The following is a 14,011-nucleotide window of genomic DNA, read 5'->3' as shown; positions in this document are numbered from 1 at the left end:
CCTCAACTGATGGAGCATGGGAGCTGAGAGATAAATGCTTCTCTGTATTGATCCTAGAGTGGAAAATTCTGAGAGGCATTCTATACATTCCTCAAAAGTTCCAGTGAGATTGAATTGATAGCGCATCCTTGTGTTGGCTTTTCTTTCTTCCTGTTTCTCTCTCCTCAGTTTCTCCCCACTCCTTCTCACTGGGATTACCTTACAAATAAACCACTTGCACACAAGTCTTATCTGAGGCTCTGCTTTTGGGGGGAACCCAGGCTAAGACAGTTAGTACCTAAAATGGCTCTAGAAAGCATACGGTTAGATGGGATATTGGGGTAGATCACTTAGTGGTGAGACTGCAACAAGGACCCGATTGCTAATGGTAGTCGGTGGTGATAACATTTCCATATGTGACAGCCCAGTTACTAAGACTCACCTGCAGTGCACTGGGACTAGCTATCAATGAAAGGTGAAGAGTTGGGCTATGTAATAGCTCTGACACCTGAGTGTTATGTGGCCTATGGTAGTTATAAGGACTCCGAAGTTGACTGCGCTCTTTTACCTTTGGAAACCTTGAAAATAAAATGACAGGTATAGGTCAGCCAACTATCAGTGCAAGGTATGCTGTGAAAACTAGAGTGCCTCCATGGCAGCATTTAAAAAGGCCCTTATCGCCTGCAACCGCGGAACAGATTATGCCGAAAATCAGGCCCAGGATTTAACATAAGGGTGGTAGTGTTGTATACCTTTTTGGTAGGTTTGTACCATGTCATCTGAGCTGAGCTGGAACTAGTCTCCCAGAACTCTCTTTAGGTTCCAGGTTGCACTTGCCACAAGAGACATTTGAGTGAGAGTTCAAAGGCAGAAGTGAAGCAGCAGCCATATTTCTTTTATTTCTGAAGGGTGGTGATGGTACTAGGCGGTGTTGCAGGCCCGACACATTGTTGCTGCTCTGCTGTGTCATATCTGCTCCGACTGGTGGACCTACATCCATCAGCTTCTTGGAATCCGGGGCCAGTGTGTGTGGTTTTTCTGCAGGTTATCCACCTCATCAAAGTTGGAGGTCTGAAGTTAGATATAGACATGGGTTCCTATTTATCCTCATTGGTTCTAGTTTGTCTTTGGGATTCCAGTTTATCCTAGCTTCTTCCCACTTCATATCCATCTTTCCTTTCCAACTTCATGCCCTGCTGTCTTCAGGCCCACCTCCTGATGCAGAAGCAAGTTTTGTATCAACTATTTAAACAAAGCCCTACATAAGTCCTTTATATCACTTATAGGTGGTTCTGCCTCTCGGCTACACCCTTGACAAATATTCTATGCCAGAGTTAGGACCGTGATATGGAAAGAATAGGAAGGACCCTGAGACCTCAGATGGGGACATTTGGGTGGATAAGCCTACAAATCTTAAACCGCTCAATTTCCCTAAATCCTCTGAATCACTCCACTTTGCCCCTCTTTAGAAGAAAAGAGTCTCCTCATGGAGACCATGCAAAGATCCCGCTGAGGTGGATGACTCACAAGATGATGCTTGTCCTCCTTAAAGATCTGCTCTATCCCTACCCCTCTTACTCTAGAACAGTAATTAGGTACAATCTCAGCATAGTCCAAGCAAAGATTAAGTTCTTCCTGCTCTGGGAAAAAAATAGCTTACTTAGGCAAATAATTCCAGGACCTGGCTAGTATGTACCAGTAGGAACAAAGGGAACATATAGGGGAGTGGATCTTTTTATTCAGTGGTGACAGAATAATAAGGCTGGATAGGGGAGAATTTATTGACATGGGAATGCTAGCAGTAATTCAGGATCTATTATCCTAGTATCTTGATCCTAATATGCTGCTGGGATGGTTCTCGAAGCTTGGACATGAATATGGCTTACGATAAATTAGACAAATACGCAAGAACTACTTTGTAGAGTATTGAGGTCAGACGTCTCAAACGAGAGAATATTAAAATGGATTTATTATATGATGCTGAAGAACACGGTGTCTGACCATGTTCCCTAGGACAACACTTTTTTCACTAAGGTAATAAAGATGGCACCAGTGAGAGGGACACTGAGGCTAGGGTTGATAGGAGATGTTTTCATGGATTCCCTCGTATCCATAGCGATGATAGAATTCTGGAATGCAGAGGCCAGTTGGTAGTACTTAACCATCACAGACAAGGTGGATGGAATTACTGTAATGGACCAGACTGGCATTCGGGGTGCCCCAACTCACAGAGATCTGTGGCAATGGCTAATAGGCCATGGGGCAAGATAAACAGACAGCCAACCATTATGTTACTTGACTTGTGTGATTCAGGCCTTCATCCTTGAGGAACCTGAACCTTTAGTTGCCTTGCCTTTTCTGGGCTGTGGTTGTTGCAATTGCCTGTTTATCAAGCAGGGAAGCAACAAGAAAAATCTTAGTAAATTTCTTGAATTCAAAACGAATTCCTCCCTATCACCATAATGTAGTAGCAACCCTAGCTTTTCCTTGAAGATTCAGTGATGGATTTGTTTTTAATGGAGGGCTTGAGGGGATTTGAACTGTATTCTACCAGTTGCCTCTTAAACACCATGTCATACCATCTTCAAAACTTGCTTTGCATTGACAGTGTCTTATCTCAAGTATGCTCACTTTGTATCTTCTCCAGTGCCTGGTATGAGATACACATTGGAGGGCACATAGGCACTTGCAGCGTGGAGGTGCTGGAAGTTCTTTTCCCCTCAGGATAACTCTTAACGAGAGAAATGCTCTCCCTGTCTTTGCACAGACAAGTCTAAGAGAATTCTGAATGTTCAGAGAGCCCTGGCAAGATTGAGCTCCAGTTACCCTAAGCGCTGACCGTCTCAGTAAAGGGCCCTTGTATTAGTTTATTCTCCTTTCCACCTCCGCTCTCCTTTCCTTGGTCCTTTACTTCTCTTGCTTTTCTGGGTGTTTTGCTTTTGGGAGGAACACAGGCTCAGACAAGAACAATGGTTGTGTGTGTGTGTGTGTGTGTGTGTGTGTGTGTGTGTGTGCATGCACATGTGCACGCATGCGACTGCCTGCCTGCGTACCTGTATACTTACCTACCTATTCATCTATCTGTTCATCTGTCCGTCCAATCAGAAATTACAAATGAGGGGCTTGGAGTGGTAAAAACAATTGCTTGGTGCAGTTCTAGTAAGTGGCAGAGCTTGAGTTCTACCCTGAGTACATTTGAAGCCAGACATGTTCTCTTCCTCCTTGATTATACGGCTCTCGTGTCGACGATGATGATGATGTCATTAGGCCTTAGTCAGCTGTCCCTCAAAGTGCTCAGTGTTGTAGCCCTACCTACCTGTTCATACAGGTAGCTTATAGTTCACCAGTCTACAGGTAGTGCCATGCACATGCTCATTCCTTTGCCAGTAACTTCTTTTCCTTCCCTTGAGTTTGGGGGCGGGGGAGGGGCAAAAGGGAGGGGGTAGCTAGGGAGTAAGGGAAAACATGTGCCCACAGTCTATTTGGAAAATGTATACTTTTTCTTTTCTGGGTTCAATCAACTGTTACTTCATTTCTTCCTGTTTTCATTTGCTTGTTTGCTCATTTCTGTTCTTAGGTTTTGTATTTCTGATTCAGGATTTTTTTATTCATATCCCAAATGCTTGTTTGAGGATATTTAATTCAGTTTGAAGTGTTGTGTTACCATTTTCTTCAGTTTTTTTTTTTGGGGGGGGGGACGGCGAGGAGAAGGGAAAGTTTCAACTGAAATGCTTTGATTAGCATTTTCTGAGTCTTTTACAGTTGTTTTGTGTGTCTGTGGTCTACTTTTTTGTATATCTGTTCATTCCCACGTTTGAGAATTTGATAGCACCCTCTTCTGTGCAGTTTCTTTTATGGTTGGTGTTGGGGACTGGGGCTGGTGTATCTTGTTTCTCTTTCGTTTCTCTGGGATCCTTAATTTTTCCTTATGTCCGTTTTCCCTTCACTGCCGTGTTTACAAGGACACCTCCCTTCTCTATGTCTTGTTGTCCCTCAGAAGCTGTGCTTCTCCGAGGCTACCATATCTGTCCAGGCCCACTCGTGTCCAGCCTTTTCCCTAGCTGATGCATTAGAGTACCAGGTCCTGACCTGTGTTCAGTCTTTGGGCTTTCTTTTACTGTTGGACTCTTCTGTGGATGGTTTTCTCTGTGCTTTGTCTAAGTCCTCTGTGCCCCTCCATTCTTTCTTGATGTCTCCTAAGCCTCCCTTCTCCTGTCGCCAAACCTGCATACTTGCTGTGGTGGGTGGCAGGAACTCTGTTGGAATTTTTTTTTTTTTTCCTCTTATGGGTAATTTGAATTTTTAGTATTTAGTGTCTCCCAGTACTACCAAAGGCATGGGTCAGATATGATTTTATTTGATCTCTTTGCTAGTTTTATGGGTTTGTTTTTTGAGGGTGATTGGGGAGATTTGAAAGCAGGCAGCCTTCCTTCTCCAAACTCAGAAATCCCTATGTACTTCTGAAGACTGAGTTCACACCTTTCCATCTTTGTTTCTTTGAAGGCTTTCTTGATACTGTTTCGGTTTCCATGTTTAGACAATTGCTACTTCTTTTTGTTCCTAACAACTTTTTACCTCTCTCTAACTACACTTGTTATGTTGCATTATAATTCATTATAATTATATTTTTGTTTGTTCCCCAACCCACATCAAACAGTGCATGTCTCTAAACCAGCAAACTGTGACTTTTTTTTTTTTTTTTGTGATACATAGTAGATAACCAGTAAATGGATTGATTTACTTAAAGCAGAATAGAGACATAAGGAGTAGATGAATGTCCCCTCCATTGGCTATGAATAATGTAAATATTATTGGGTCATGTTGATCTTCATTTTAAAAGAAGACAGATAAGTAGAAAATTTGAGTAATGATCAGATTTATATTACAATAATAAGGTAATAAGACAAATTTGCGTTCTTAAATGTACAATGCAGAAGTTCCCTGCTTGACTATGGGTATGGGTGTGCCAAACATCCCATCTTCTGTTCTGTTAATGCTACTTTTTAGCACCCTGGAAAGGTCTGCTCTGTGCTCTCTTGTAACTGGGTTTGAAACAAAGAACTTGACAGTATGGGTGTGTATCCTTAAGGGTATATGTGAAAATTCATACTCTTTACATAATAGTTCTACAATATTCTACTGAGAGAATTTTTTTTTCCTACCCAGCTTTTCATAAACAAACAACTCTTTATGTGAGGGCTGTTTCTTCACAGACCAAGGGCTCCATCTAACCCATTTGTTGTTTACAATACTCTGTTTTGTATTGCTGGCCATGATTATTAGACACAAAAATCAAACACAATTTTGGAAGATAAATAATTATGGTTCACAGGATTTTTAAAAAGCTATTTTTTATCCAGAATTCCCTATAGGAAGAAATTGTTATAAATAACAGAGGTTAGTAAAGATATTACTGCATTTATTTACTGTCATACAATACAGAAGGGAAGCTTGTCTCTGTGAATGAGTTTGTTCAGAAAATAAATTTGTTAGTTTTTTTTCTGTATTCTGAAATTAATGGGAAAAAGAGAAAAACAGAATGGACAGGCATCTGATATTGGTGTGACATAAGGCATAGGCATTCTTTTCACTAATATTTTAATTGAAGGATCATTTTTTTAGTTCTATTATCTGTATGATAATTGTTTAATTGTACCATTGTATATTTTTACTATATTTTTGTTCTGTTCAAAAGAAATACTAAGTAAATCACATGAAGCTAGAATTGGGGCGTAATTTCTTTGGAAACGTTTTAATTCCAGGTGGACGTTATACCTGATAAGATATTTGACCGTACTGTTTTTGAGTGGTGCCACCTATAAACCATTCAAAAGATTATGAACAAACCACTTTCATCTTTTGAGGCAGTGCATGAGATTTACTATACTATTACTTGGTTATGATTACTGTTAGTAGTAGTATAACTTAAGCAGGTGCCTTTTGCTTTACCTATGCATTCTTATTAAATCATCCCAACCACCCTATGCGGTAGGTGTTGTTATTATCTTTGTTACAAAAAGGATGAAGCTAAGGTTAAGGGCTTTACTCAAATTCACGTAGTTTGTAAGTGGCAGAACTGAATATGAATCCAGATATTTGGACTCTGTAAACTGTGCCCTGACCGAACACTTTTTCCACGACTGATTTTTTCACCAGCCTGAGAACAACTTCCATTCGTTCATTCATTTTCAAATTAGGGGTGGTGTATAGAGTCACCGTGGGTCACAATGAGTGAGAATCAACTCTACGGCGATGGTATTTTTAAGGGCAAGGGCTGTGGGGAGTGAAGGAGGTGAGCCAGGAAAAGAAACTAGTGTTTTTGTCTCTGCAGGAATTATCAGTTACTTAAGTTTTTGTTTTGTTTTTCAGAGATCATTTTTAAAAATGTGTGTCTTTTGTGGTAGATGTAGAGTGAATGCCCATAAACCTACCCAGCTAGCTTTTAATATTTTGTCATGTTTAGTTCATGTCTGTTGTTTTAAAAAATAAGTAAAACATTACTATTTCAGTGGAAGCCTGTGTACCTTCCCTGGTCCCATTCCCCTTTCTCTTCTTTTCCAGAAATAATTACTGTCCTTAATTTAGTTTTTTCATCCCAATTATGTTTTTATACTTTTATAAAATAGGTTTATATCCAGAAACTACAGTATATAATAATGTTTTGCATGTTTTTCTCTTTGTATAAATGACATGTTATATGCACATACTTACTATACATATACATATCCTTATTATCTAAGTTATATATATCCTTCCTTGCTAACATGACAAGTGGGAGTTTTCTGTGTGGACATCTGTACCTTTTATTAATTTATTTTCACTGCTCTGCAGTATTCCGTTGTATGATGATACCATAATTTCTTTATCCATTGTTCTGTTGGACATTTCGGTGTTGAATTTTTTGCTGTCATACAGTGATGTTGACTGTGGCATTGTATTTGTCTCTGAGCGTATATGTGTAACAGTTTCTCTATGAATGGAATCATTCTACCTAAGAATGGAAATCAGTGGGCTGTAGGATATACACATCTTTAGCTTCACTTGATATTTCCAAATTGCTTTCCAAATTGATTGTACTAATTCATATCCGCACCAGGAGGACCCAGGAGTTCTTTTTGATTCATTTGCCAACTCTTGGTATTGACTAGACTTTCAAATTTTTACTGATTTGTTGGGAGTAATGTAGACTTTCTTTTTTAATTAGAATTTCTCTGAATACTGAGAAGTGTAACAGGTTTATTAACCACTTGGTTTCTCTCTTCTATGAAATTGTCTGTTCATATCATTTTTATCCCCGTAGTTAAAAATTGTATTTTCTGTTGGATTATTTGTCTTTATTTTGAAAGGATTTTTTTTTTTTTTTTAAATGCCATATGCCTGTGATTACATGCCTTAGGTCCTTAACTTCTTAAACAGAGTATTCTGGATGTAATTTATCTTTTTTTTTTAAATGAGTGGTCAACATGTATTGCTGTGTGTTTTGATAGCGATGCTCAAGGTGTGTGGGACTGTTGACTCCTCCATACTTATTAGCCCTACGCTGCTGTACATTTTATAGTTAGTCTGTTAACTTTTTATAGTTTTTTCTTATTTGTTGGCTGCTGCTTCTTGATGCTTCCGGTGTATTTCATTGCTTTATCTCCACTGTCTGATTTTACATAAAATTATCTGGGTGAGGCCCTAAGAATTATGTTATCTTTTATGAAGTGAATGTGCTGTGGTACAGCCATTTTCTCAAAACTTGGTAAGTTGGGGGTTGTATTTCAACTCTGTTGTTGTTAGTTGCTGTCAAGTTGATTGTGACTTACGGAAACACCAAGGTGGTGAGATTTGCCAAACTCTGACCTCTGGATTAGTGTGAGCGCTGCCATACCCTAGTTAGTGTGTGATGGTAACCTTTTGACATTGGCATGTATTATTGTAAATCAACCTAAAAATTACCATCTTTTAAAATTCTAAATTACAGCTTTCCAAAGTCAGCTTTCTTTTTTAGATTTCTGAGTGTTGCTGGAAAAGTAATGAAATCTTTTTGATTTTATGTGCTTGGCTGGGCCCTCACTCTGCTTACCATTGCTTGCAGAGTTTTTATGTTCACATTGGGTATTCTAAAGCTTTTTCTTATTCTCCTATTGCTTTGGACTCCCCACTGGCATTAAAGTTCTATGGGGACAGGGATTTTAACCTTTGTCCACAGTTGTATCTCAACACCTGGAACAGTGTGTAGAATCTGATAGATACTCATATATTTGAGTGAGTGAGTAAATGAACAATGGAGTGAATTCCACCTCCTTTAATTTTAGTAATAAACCCTGATTCAGTTGACTGAAAAGAGTAAGGCTGTTTAACATTTGTTTCAATGGCTTTTTTTTTCTCTCTATCTCAAATTATCTGCTTTTTTTTTTTGGTCTTTTCTGTTTTTTTGTATTGTGGTAAGCATGACTCTTTTTCAAAGTGTATCCCATGTGGCTTTTTCAGAAGTTATTTTTATTAACTGTGCAATTGATTAAAAATAATAATTATAAGATATATATAAGTAATAAAGGATAATGCTACAACGTGCCCAGGTGGCACAGTGATTCAGAGCTTGGCTGCTAACCAAAAAAGGTCGGCAGTTGGAATCCACCAGCCACTCTTTGGAAACGCTATGGGGCAGTTCTACTCTGTCCTATAGGGTCACTATGAGTCGGAATCGACTTGATGGCATCAGGCTTGGGTTTGGTTTTATATTTTTTTATATGTGTGTGTGTGTGTGTGTGTGTGTGTGTGTGTGTTGTTGTTAGGTGCCGTTGAGTTGGTTCCGACTTATAACAACCCTGTGTACAATGGAACGAAACACTGCCCGGTTCTGTGCCATCCTCACAGTCGTTGCTATGTTTGAGCCTATTGTTGCAGCCACTGTGTGAATACGTCTTGTCAAGGGTCTTCTTCTTTTTCGATGACCCTCTGCTTTACCAAGCATGATGTCCTTCTCCAGGGACTGGTCCCTCCTGATAACATGTCCAGAGTACATGAGATGAAGTCTCACCATCCTCGCTTCCAAGGAGCACCCTGGCTGTATTTCTTCCAAGACAGATTTGTTTGTTCTTTTGCCAGTCCATGATATATTCGGTATTCTTTGCCAACACCATAATTCAAAGGCATCAATTCTTCTTCGGTCTTCCTCATTCATTGTCCAGCTTTCACATGCATATGAGGCAGTTGAAAATATCATGGCTTAGGTCAGGCGCACCTTAGTCCTCAAAGTGACATCTTTGCTTTTGAACACTTTAAAGAGGTATTTTGCAGCAGATTTGCCCGATGCAATACGTTGTCTGATTTCCTGACTGCTCCTTCCATTGTCGTTGATTGTGGATCCAAGTAAAATGAAATCATTGACAACATCAATTTTTTCTCCATTTATCATGATCTTGCTTACTGGTTCAGTTGTGAGGATATATATGTATATCATCTGTTTGTCCATCTATCTATCTGTCACATTGTTTATGAAAAAAAAAGTACCCTGTAGACCCCTCCCCAATCTTATCCTTTTCCCCTCAGAGGAAGGATCACTATCTTGGATTTTGTGTTAGTCATTCTCTTGCTTTTCCCTGTAGTTTCACCTTATGTAGGTCCCTAAACAATATCAACATGAAATACTGCTGTATGCATTCCTCTGCAAGTTGAATTTTTTCATTTAACCTTATATTCTTGGATTTATCCATGTTTTTTGCATGTAGGTGTAATTTATTCATGATTATGGTTATAAACTATTCCATGTATGAAGACTATAATTTCTTTATTCATCTACTGTCAGTAGTCTTTTGGGTTGTTTTCTTTTTTCCTGTTGAAAATAATATTTCTGCAACCATTTTTTTGTTATGTCTCTCCTGATGCATATATATGAGTTTCTCTAGGATATATCCCTAGAAGTCAAATGTTTGGTCATGGGGATATACATACCTTCAGCTTTGCTGGATAATACCAATTTATTCCTCTAAAATAGTTGTATTAAATTATACTCTTACCAGTAGTATATAACTCTTCTGGTTTTTCTTAATTCTGTCCAGAACTTTTTATTGTCAGTTTAAAAATTCTTTTTACAAATCTGGTAGGCATGGAGTTTACTGTCATCTTATTAGGATTTTAAAATTTACATTTCCTTGATTAATAATGAGATAAAATGTTTTTTCATGTTTGTTGGCCTTTTATGTTTCTTCTTCTGTGAAGTGCTTGTTTGTGTCTTTTGCCTTGTTTTTTTTCTATTGAGTAGCTTGTCTTTTGTTCTTTTTGTTCTGTAAGAGTTCTTTATAAATTCTGAATCGAAATCCTTTGTCATTTATATATGTTGCAAATACAGCATATGCTCCAGGGTCACAAACATAGTGAATATGGTTGTGATTTGTATCTTTTCAACTCAGAAGCCCTTGCTTTCCTTGAAAATACTCTCTACTTCCCCTGCACATTTGTGTTTGCTCTTTCTTTATCATGGAATGTACATCTCTGTTAAAACCCTCTCAATTTTGCAAGACCCAAAGCTGTCAGCCCAGGAAGCTTTTGCTGGTCTTCCAACTAGGTGTGATCTCTTCCCCCTCTGAATTCTTAAAGCACCACGTTTGTGGCTGTAGTGCATTCTGTTTGTTATTATAGTTGTTTATTGTTTATGATTAGTAGATAAAAAAGCTTTTGGGAACTGTTTGCTTCATCTGTTTCCCAGTGCCTATCATAGTAACTGGTATGCTTTTAGCTGCAAGTAAACAAAAACCTCAACTGCAGTAGCTTAAATAAATAGTATAAACAATCACATAAAAAGGAGTCTGGAGTTAGACAGCCCATGCCCCTAAGAATCCAGGATCTTCTGTCTTTATGTTCTGCCAACCTTAGTTTTAATCTTGAAATAAAAATAGGGAATTTGAGCCATTTAATGTAACTATTTTTTAAATTAGCCATTGTTGGAGCCCTGGTGGCACAGTGGTTAAGGGTTTGGCTGCTAATCAAATTGTTGGCAGTTTGAGTCCACCAGCTGCTCCTTGGAAACCCTACAGGGCAGTTTACTCTGTCCTGTAGGGTTGCTATGAGTCAGAATTGACTCGATGGCAGAGGGTAACCTTTTGGTTAGCAGCTAAGGTCTTAACCACTGTGCCACCAGGGCTCCAGCCACAAAGACTACTCAATAAATATTCTTTAAGTTTAATTTTTAAATGTTTATCAAAGTAATGCATGTAGATACCTAGTCAGCACTATGAGGCTTATACCAGAAACAAACAGCAACAGCAACAAAATCAGCAGTCCCTGACCCTCATCTGCCATTCCATTCCCAGTTTCTGCTTTCTTCTAATATTATCTATCAATTTTAAGTGACATTTTAAAGCTCTTGAGTCATCCATTTTAGACCCTATTATTTCCCTGACCATCTGCTTAGTACAGTTATTTTATAATTCTGGTTAAATCTACATTCAATCTTTTCTTATTATGGTTGTTTAAATATTCATTGCTGAGCCAAGTAGTCTGTATTTTTGTCACTGGTTGAGAGCTCAGGCTGCTAACCAAAAGGTCGGCAGTTCCAATCGACCAGCTGCTCCTTGGAAACCCTTATGGGGCAGTTCTACCCTTTCCTATAGGGTCGTTATGAGTTGGAATTGACTCGATGGCAATGGGGTTTTTTTTCCCCCTTGTATGAAGTTTTTGTTTTTCCTGGAGTTAAATTACCCAGTCTTTTTATTTGCTTAGTTTTCTTTCAATCTCTGATTTTTCATTGATTAGATAACCCATGAACTGTACTTTTTTTTTCTTGAGGACATTTCTTCCAGGACCCTCTATTATTCTCTTCTACTCTGGATTGGTTGCTCTTTCAGCTTCTGCCTAATTGTAATCAAGAGACTTTCCTTTAATATCATCCCGTTTTCCAGATGCCATGACCTTTTCTCCTGTGGTAACCTATCAGTGGAGTACTTCTTCCAGTAAGTTACTGAGAAAGTGTGCGTGAGAGATTAAAAAAAAAGATTTCTTAATATTAAAATGTCTATTACGTTCTCACACATTTAATAGTTTAGCTTGATACAGAATTATAAATTGAATTTTTGCCACAATTTTGGAAGTGTTGCCCCATTGTCTTCTCAACACTGGAAGCTAGAAGTTTGATGCCATTCTAGGTCCCAGCATTTTGTATGTAAACTTTTTTTTTCTTTTAATTTCAAGGGGCCTTAAGATCTTCTCTTTATCCCTGGTGTATTGAAATTTCACATTGACATTGCTTGGTGTGAATATTTTTTCATTCACCATGCTAAGCACTTAGTGGGCCCCTTAAAAATCCCTTGATCCTGGGAATTTTTTTTTTTTTTTTTTTTTTGCTTTAGGTGAAAGTTTACAGCTCAAGTTAATCTCTCATACAAAATTTTATACATATATTGTCATGTGACACTAGTTGTAGTCCCTAAAATTTGACAGCACACTCTCCCTTTCCACCCAAGGTTTCCTGTGTCCATTCAATCAGCTCCTGTCCCTTCCTGCCTTCTCATCCTGCCTCCGGACAGGAGCTGCCTATCTGGTGTCGTGTATCTGCTTGAACTAAGAAGTACACTCTTCATGAGTATTATTTTACGTTTCATAGTCCAGTCTAGCCTTTGTCTGAAGAGTGGGCTTCAAGAATGGTTTTAGTTCTGGGTTAAGAACGTCTGGGGGCCATGGCTTTGGGAGTTCCTCCAGTCTCACTCAGACGATTAAGTCTGATCTTTTTATGTGAATTTGAGTTTCTGTTCCACGATTTTCTCCTTCTCCACCAGGGACTCTCTGTTGTGTTCCCTGTCAGAGTAGTCATTGGTGGTAGCCGGACACCATCTAGTTCTTCTGGCTTCAGGCTGATGAAGTTTCTGGTTATGTGGCCCTTTCTGTCTCTTTGGCTAATATTTTCCTTGTGTCTTTGGTGTTTGTCATTCTCCTTTGCTCCAGGTGGGTTGGAACCAATTGATGTATCTTAGATGGCTGCTCGAAAGCTTTTAAGACCCTAGGCACCATGCACCAAAGTGGGATGCAGAACATTTTCTTAATAAACTTTGTTATGCCAGTTGTCCTAGATGTCCCCCGAAACCATGGTTCCCAGAACTGGGAATATTCTTTGGATGATTTATTTGATAATTTCCTCCTCTTGGTTGTTCTGTTCACACTTTCTAAAATTCTATTAGTTAGTCATTGGATTTCCAAGATTATTCTGTAATTTTTAATGTTTTTCTCTCTTACTTTTTTGGCTTATTTCTTTAACTTTATTTTTCAGATCTCTTATAGACATTTTATTTCAGATTTTTAAAATTTCTGAGAGTTCTCTTCTGTTCAAACTTAATCCTTTTTAATCGTACCCTCTTTCTATTTTATGGATGAAATATATCTCTTGGATATTAATTATACTTCCTATAAAGTTTTATTTTCCTTGTACGCTAAATTGCCTGTCTTTCTTCTCTATTCCTTCCTCTGTACCTCTATATTTTAGTTTCTTTCATATTAGGGATTTTTCTCAATTGTCTGAAAATTTTTGACTGCTAATATGAGTAAGGCACTAAAAAGTTGTTAGAAGCTCTATGTGAGCGATACATGCTTTGCCAGTTGGAGGCTTACACTTTAGAGGCTTTTTCACTAAGACCCAACATGTCAGTGTGAATAAGTATTTTACCCAAGTTGTCCCATTTCTCCAGAGAAGGATCCTCCAGAGTCTGTTTTCTGAAGGCAGCAGGAGATGTTGACTTTCACTTAATTCCATGTTTTCAGTTTCCCACTTCATCCTTGCCCTTTTCTATGCCAAAAAAACAAACAAAAAAACAAACCTGTTGCCATCGAGTCGATTTCAATTCATAGCGACCCTATAGGACAGAGTAAAACTGCCCCATAGGGTTTCCAAGGAGCACCTGGTGGATTCGAACTGCCAACCTTCTGGTTAGCAGCTGAGCTCTTAACTACTGCGCTACCAGTGCTCTAATTCTTCGTCTCTTGAAATTATTAATCTTGTGTGCTCTGAGTGTGGGAACCTGGGTAGTAAAACTCCTTAAAAGGCTTTCAGACATTTCCA

The 14,011-nt window shown here is 38.6% G+C and overlaps 1 protein-coding gene across 3 annotated transcripts in view; it reads left to right on the top strand.

The window, feature by feature from the left end:
* The window catches only part of RPS6KA5 (ribosomal protein S6 kinase A5), a 184,952-nt gene that overhangs the window by 26,318 nt on the left and 144,623 nt on the right, over positions 1-14,011 (top strand). The gene's annotated exons all lie outside the window — the stretch shown is intronic.

Source organism: Trichechus manatus, unplaced genomic scaffold (genome assembly GCF_000243295.1).
Source record: "Trichechus manatus latirostris isolate Lorelei unplaced genomic scaffold, TriManLat1.0 scaffold00045, whole genome shotgun sequence".
Lineage (NCBI taxonomy): Eukaryota > Metazoa > Chordata > Mammalia > Sirenia > Trichechidae > Trichechus > Trichechus manatus.
The sequence above is the reverse complement of the archived record's forward strand: the minus strand, read 5'-3'. Positions and strand labels throughout refer to the sequence as shown.